This window comes from Orycteropus afer, unplaced genomic scaffold (genome assembly GCF_000298275.1).
Source record: "Orycteropus afer afer isolate SDZICR_OR568_19922 unplaced genomic scaffold, OryAfe1.0 scaffold00062, whole genome shotgun sequence".
NCBI lineage: Eukaryota > Metazoa > Chordata > Mammalia > Tubulidentata > Orycteropodidae > Orycteropus > Orycteropus afer.
Window position 1 is genome coordinate 2,364,925 of NW_006921649.1, and position 7,500 is coordinate 2,372,424.

The following is a 7,500-nucleotide window of genomic DNA, read 5'->3' on the forward strand; positions in this document are numbered from 1 at the left end:
ACTCATAGCGACCCCTCCTTGGGTTTCTGAGGCAGTATCACTACAGAAGTAGGAATGCCCAACTTCCTTCCGAGGAGTGGCTGGTGGGTTTGAACTGCCAGCCTTCTGGTTAGCAGTCAAGTGCCTTAGGCACTATGCTACCAGAGCTGGAACTTGCATATGAGCAGTTGATGGTTTATTCCACAATCAGCTCCTGGCTTTGTTTTGGCTGAAGATATTGAGTTTCTTTATTGTCTCTTTCCACAGATGTAGCTTATCTGATTCCTGTATACTCCATCTGGCAAAGTCCACATGAATAGCCACTGTTTATGTTGTTGAAAAAAGGTATTTGCAATGAATAAGTCATTGGTCTTGCAGAATTCTATCACGTGGTCCCCAGCAACATCTATCACCAAGGCCGTGTTTTCCAGCTATTGGTGATTCCTTTTTGTTTCCAATTTTTGCATTCCAATCACCAGTAATAATCAACACATCTTGATTATATATTTGGTCAATTTCAGACTGCAGAAGATGGTAAAAATCTTCAATTTCCTCTTCTTTGGCTTTCATGGTTGGTGCATAAATTTAAACAACAGTAGTATTCATTGATCTTCCTTGGAGGTGTACAGAATTTTCCTACCACTGACAGCATTGTACTTCAGGATAAATTTTGAAACATTCCTTGTGACCATGAATGATGCCACACCATTCCTCTTCAAATTTTCACCCCTGGTATACTATATGGTTCTCTGATTCAAAATGGTCAGATCCAGTCTATTTCAGCTCACTAATGCCTATGATATTGATCTTTATGCATTTCATTTCATTTTTGACAACTTCCAATTTTCGTAGATTCATACTTCATACATTCTATGTTCTGATTATTAATGGGTGTTTGCAGCTCTTTCTTCTCATTTTGAGTCCTGCCACATCAGCAAATGGGGTTCTCAAAATCTGTACTCCATCCATTTCATTAAAGTCTACTCTACTCTTAGGAAGCAACTTTTCCTGTCATATTTTGCATGACTTCTGACCAAAGACCTGATCTTCTGCTACTATATTGGACTATGTTTTAGGGCTATTCATGAAGTTTTCCAGTAATATCTTAGACAGTGTTTTACTGATATTCATAAGGTTTTCACTGGCCAATTCTTTGAGAAGTGGAATGCCCATTCCTTCCTCTGAGTCTGTCTGGTAGCTCAGCTGAAACATGTCTACCATGGGTGACTCTGCTGGTCTTTGAAACATCGGTGGCATAGCCTCCAGCCTCACAGCAACACTCAAGCCACCACAGTACGACAAACTGACAGAGGAGTGGTGGGTGACAGACAAGTAGTGGTTGTAAATTAGTAAGAGAGTTTTGTTACCATGGAACAAGAACTTTGCACTTCATAGAAAGGATACTACTCATTCAAATATATAAGACTAATTCCTGCAAAACTGATCAGGAATTAAGAGGATTACATATAAACAAAGACTGTCATTACAGAAATATATTCAGTTATTAGATAAGATAATATAAAAAAAATAGAAAATATTAATGCTATATATTATGATGACTGGAAGCCACTGGTCCTCAACCTTGATTTGTAATATGCCTTGAGATTTTAAGTTTGTGTAAGAGTCACACAGATTCCTTAAGAAAAGTATCCACATTCTCCAAATAGGTCAAACAGTATAACACAAGGGGACCATCAGGCATTTATTCTGGGCAGAGAATGGTGGAGAAGTCAAAGCTCCTTGAAGCACTATAGTATTAGCGGTATAGTAGAAACTTAGGGATTGATTACTATACACAGTTGTTTCGTTAGTATTTATTTATGTCTTATTATATGTATGATGCTTGGATACAAACTGAGGACAATAAAATTATGTAGATGTGGAGTGTGCTGTATGGAAGCACAGAGTTTTCAATAGGTAATAAATGTGTACATAAGTGCATTTGTGTGTATGTGTGTGCATGCATGTATGTGTATGTATGAAATATAGATTACATAGTATACATTTTAGAAATTCAGTATCTTAAGAGAAGAAATGCCAAAGAATCACCTACTTATGACCCATTCTATTTAATGCAGATTTTTTTCTCCAATATTTTTTTGTCAAGTCACTCTGCTTTCTTTTCATCCTGAGAACAACTTGTTTTTACTTTATATACTTGTTATTGTTTATCTTCATACAAATCAATCACTTATGCCCTGTGGGGAAAGCAAGCAACACAAAGTGAAGAGGCAAGTTTATCTAGTCCATTGCTGTCCCTTAAATACTTAGCACATAGTGACTATACAATGAATATTTATTGAAAATTAATGAAAAAACAAAAGCTCCCTTCTTTGTTGGACTTAGTTGTTTTTAATGTATGAGTAAGGTGTAGGCAAAGAGAAAGAAAAAGATGGAAATAGAAAGAAAAATTAAGATCACAGAGGGAATAGATGATACCATGAACAGGGAGGCAAAGAAGAGGTATTTGTATGTAAAACTTTTTGAAGGAAAACAGAGAGATGCTGCTAGCAAAGTAAGTTGAACAGAGAGACTCAGCTGCAAAAGGCTAGGTAAATGAGCTAAGAAACTATACCATCCTTAAAATTGGATAATGTACAGCTGGTAAGTAATTTTCAGCTAAGGCGATAGTTACAGACTTTTTTAAATCATAACCACAGCAGTGTTTGAGAGTTTAGAAAATGGAAAAGAATATTGTTGGGTGGACTAGACAAGAAGAATATTCTGCTATATGTGATTAGTGAAAACCTATATTCTAAGAATAAAAAAACAAAACAAAACTCACTGCCATCAAGTCACTTCTGACTCATAGTGACCCACGTTAGGTTTCTGAGGCAGTAAATCTTTACAGAAGTAGATTGCCCAGTCTTGCTTCCAAAGAGTGACTGGTGGGTTTGAACCACCAACTTTCTGGTTAGCAGTCAAATGTCTTAGGCACTATGCTACCAGAGCTCCTTATATTCTAAGGATAGAGGTGGGGACAATAAGAGGAAATTCATTAACAAGACATGTAAAATATTTGCTAGGTACTTTCAGCCCGGTTTTGATTTTGATAAAGTTCATTTATCAATTTGTTATTATACTTTTGATGTTATATCTCAGCCATCTTTACCTAACCCCTATTTCATAGTTTAGGTTTATGTTTAAGCTTGTTATGTTAAATTTTGTGTATGGTACAAGTTGTGGTTCAAAGTTCATTTTGTTGCATATTGGTATTCAAATGTTCCAATGCCATTTGTTGAAAAGATAATGCTTTCTCCATTGAACTGCTTTCATACTTTTGTTAAAAAAAAAAAAAAAAATGTTATTCATATATAGTATTTAGGGAGCTCTGGCAGCATAGTGCCTAAGGCATTTGACTGCTAACCAGAAGGTTGGAGGTTTAAACTCACCAGCCACTCCACGGAAGGAAGATTGGGCAATCTACTTCTGTAGTGATTCCACATTGGAAACACAAGGAGGGGTTGCAATGAGTCGGATCTGACTCAATAGCAGTGATATTGGTTTTAGTTTGGTATTCACACAAAAGTAGATCTATTTCTTGACTCTAGTAGGTTTCATAAATCTATCTCTCTACCTCTTCACCAATACCATGCTGTCTTGATTACTGTAACTTTACTGAAAGATTTGAAATGGAGTACTATTTGTTCAACATTTTGCTCTTCTTTTTCAAAGTCGTTTAGACTATTCTAAGTCTTACATTTCTACATATATTTTAGAAACTTTCTCCATTTCTCAAAGTCACCTACATTATTTTTTTTATTTAAAATGACATTAAATATATAGATTATTGTGGGGAAAACTGATGTCTTAAAAATATAATCTTTCAATTATTCAATATAGTATCACTCTCGATTTAGTTAGATCTTTTACAATTTCTCTCAAGATATTTGAGTATTTTCAGTGTACATGTCTTGCATTATTTATAACATTTGTTTCTATGTATTTTCTATTATATTGCTCATTTTAATGGTTTATTTAATTTCAGTGTCCTATTGCTATATATAGAAAGTCAATTGATTTTTTATATGGAAACTCTATCATGTAACCTTGTTAAACTCACTTCTCAGTTCTAGTAGATGTCTTATAGATTTATCAAATTTTGAAGGAAAAAAAATCATATCTGCTAGTAATGACAGCTTTACTTCAGCTTTTCCAATCTGAATGTCTTTTATTTCTTTCTCTTGCGACAATGTGTTGGTTATAACTTCCACTACAATGCTAAATACATATGCTGACAGCAGACATCTTTTTAGGGTAAGAACATTCAGTCTTACACCTTTAATAATCTAAAAACAAAAAAAACAAGATCACCTCTAAATGCATTTCTAGACATAAAAAGCATTTTACAAAATCTGGTAGCCATTCTATAAAAACTTTCTGCAAAGAATAGGCAGAACATTTTCAACCTGATAAAGGATGTTTATGAAAAACCTACAGCTAACATTATATTTTAAGGTGAATGACGTAGAATCATTTTTAATATTAAACCAACCTTGCATTTCTGTGATAAACCTTCCTTTGCTATGATGCATTTCTCTTCTTATATGTTGTTGAGTTCAAGTTTTGCATTTAGGTTCATGAGAGATATTGATCAATAATTTTGTTTTATTGTAATACTTTTTGTCTGAATTTAGCATCATGGAAATGTTGGCTTCATTGAAAAGTTATCCTTCGTCAATTTTCTTAAAAGTTTGTCAAGGATTTGTTTATTTTTTACTTAAATAGTTGTTATAATTCACCAATTAAATCACTATAGACATGATATTTCATTATGAAAACGTATTTAAGTATAAATTCAGTTTCAAAATAGGTATGGAACTATTTAGGTGATCTCTTTCTTCTTGCAAAATGTTTGTTCATTTCTCTCTTTCCAGTATTTATCTTATTTAATTTATCTGTTCCATTTGTTTCCTTTCCTTTATGTTCTTGGTTTTTGATGTTGTTGTTATTTAACCTTGAACCATTTACTAATAGTAATAATGTTTATAAAGGGAGTGTTTGTTTTTAGCTTACAAGAGTTCTAGTTCCATTGTTTGTCCTTTCATTTTGCATCTTAGAATTACAGGATGATTTTCATCTTTCCAATTTCCAATTGATTTTAGAAGTTAGTGAAAACTGTTACTGTATCTCTTTTTCTCCCTTCCTTCCTCTTTTCCTCAGTCATTCCCTCCCTCCCTCTTTTCTTCCTTCTTTTTCTCTCTCTGAATATTTCTTTAATTTTTAACAATTTTTCCTTCAATATTCAGGCTTGCTTTGTTGAGATACCCAATTATAAGTTAACAATTATTTCCACTCAAGATTTTGAATGTATTATCCCATTATCTTTTTTTCCATTATGATCATAGACAAATTTGTTTTGCATTAATTTTTATTATTTTTCACATGGACTTTTTTTTTTTATCTCCATTTGATTTTAACATCTACATTTCTTGTACATTTCAGTTTCATCATTATGTGTGTGTATGTATTATTTATAATTTTTCTACTTGGTTATATTGTAAATCATACATTTTCAAATTTTTACATTTCATTCGACTGGAAAAATATCTGTATATGTTTTTATCAAATATAGCTTCTCCCCTATTTTCTTTATTATATTTTTCTAAACCTTGAATATTTCTCATCCCATGTTTCTGTGTTGATAATTTCTTTACATATATCCTTCAACTCACTTATTTTCTATCCAGCTTTCTTTATTTTACCATTAAACCAATACTTTAGCTATTACTCTCAGCAATCACACTTTTTATTTCTAAAATATGTGTTTTATTCTGTTTAAAATCTGTGTGCCCATTATGATAATGTTGTATTGCATTATATCATACATAATTATGTTGTATTGCATATCTGATCAATTCAATGGATAAAGTCTCTGATAATATAAAACTGTTATTTCTTATTTTACCTCACTTATGATTTTTGGGAATTTGGATTTTGAGGATGGAGATATATACGTGTGTATACACACACACACACACACACACACACACATAGATAGATAGAGAAAGAGAAAGAGAGAGAGAGAGAGAGGGAGCAATCCGTGATTAAGTGGTTGGCTACTGAGAAGTCAGCAGTTCAAAACCTCCAGCCACTGCACAAAATAAAGATGTGGTAGTCTGCTTCCTAAGGCACTTGACTGCTAACCAGAAGGCTTGAGGTTCAAACCCACCAGCCACTCCTCGAAAGGAAGATGGGGCAATCTACTTCTGTAGTGACACTGCCTCGGAAACCCAAGGAGGGGTCACTATGAGTTGGGTCTGACTGGATGGTACATAACAACAACAATAAGTCTGCTTCCATAAAAATTTACAGCCTTGAAAGCCCAGTGGGGCAGTTCTAATCTATCTTTTAAGGTTGTTATGAGATGGAATTGACTTGTTGACAATGGGTTTGTATTTTTTGGTACATACTTATTTATAAAATCAATAAAAATCCTCGATGTATAAATATAAGATGTTTCTATCCACAGAATATTTTCTTTTGCCTGAAATTAGTGGATGCTATTAATGTAGGACCACATTACCTTCTTTATAAGGTCACTGGTTCATGTAGGAATCTTAGGTACAGCTACCTCTTCTTGCTTATGCCCTAAGATTTTCTTCATACAACAGTGTCTACATTTGCTTTTGATATCAGTGCAATCTCAGCTTTCTTTGTTTTATTCCTTTTTCCCTGATTTAAGGTATAAAAAAATGTTTGTGGTTATTCTAATGTGCAAGAGAAGTAGATATGAGGAGATGTCACTTATTTTTTATATGCTCAGCAATGCATCATAAAGTATATATATTTTCTTTTTGCCAAGATCTTGTAATTTTCTAGTGGTAAGGTATTTTAGATTATTCATTATAATATATTATGAAAATCCATAGCCTAAAGGAAAATCTCCATCAATTACATATATACCTTAATTCTTAGCTCTTTTCTCTTTTATAGTCAAAAAGATAGCTTCACTAATTTCAGAGGTATAAATCCCGTTGCTATCATATCTTAAGAGATCATTCTATTAAATATATCTTCTACTTCTTGAATAACTAACTGCCTCTCATTTCTTACTTCCAATCATCTCCTGACATATGAATTTTACCTCCTATAACGGTGCTGCTTCTGTAGAACTGCACTGTCCAATTCAGTAGCCACTTACTACATGTGAATACTGAGCATTTGAAATAAGGCTTAGTTTAAATGTAGCTTGAAGGTATTACTATTTTTTTAAAGTACATTATAATATTAGCATTTTACATAAAAATAAAGCCTCTCATTAATTCTAAATATTGATTACATGTAGAAATGTTAGTATATTGGATTAAATAAAACAAAATATTTTTACATATATTACATATATTACTTACTGTTCTAAATATACACATGTGGTTCACATTACATCTGTATGAACAATGATCTTCCAGAAGATTATCAATAAATAATTTCTAAAATTCAACATTTATAATCAGGTTTTTCTCTTTTTAAACTTCAGTTGAGAAGGGAATTTGTAATAACGTTCTCTGCTGTTTTCTCTTG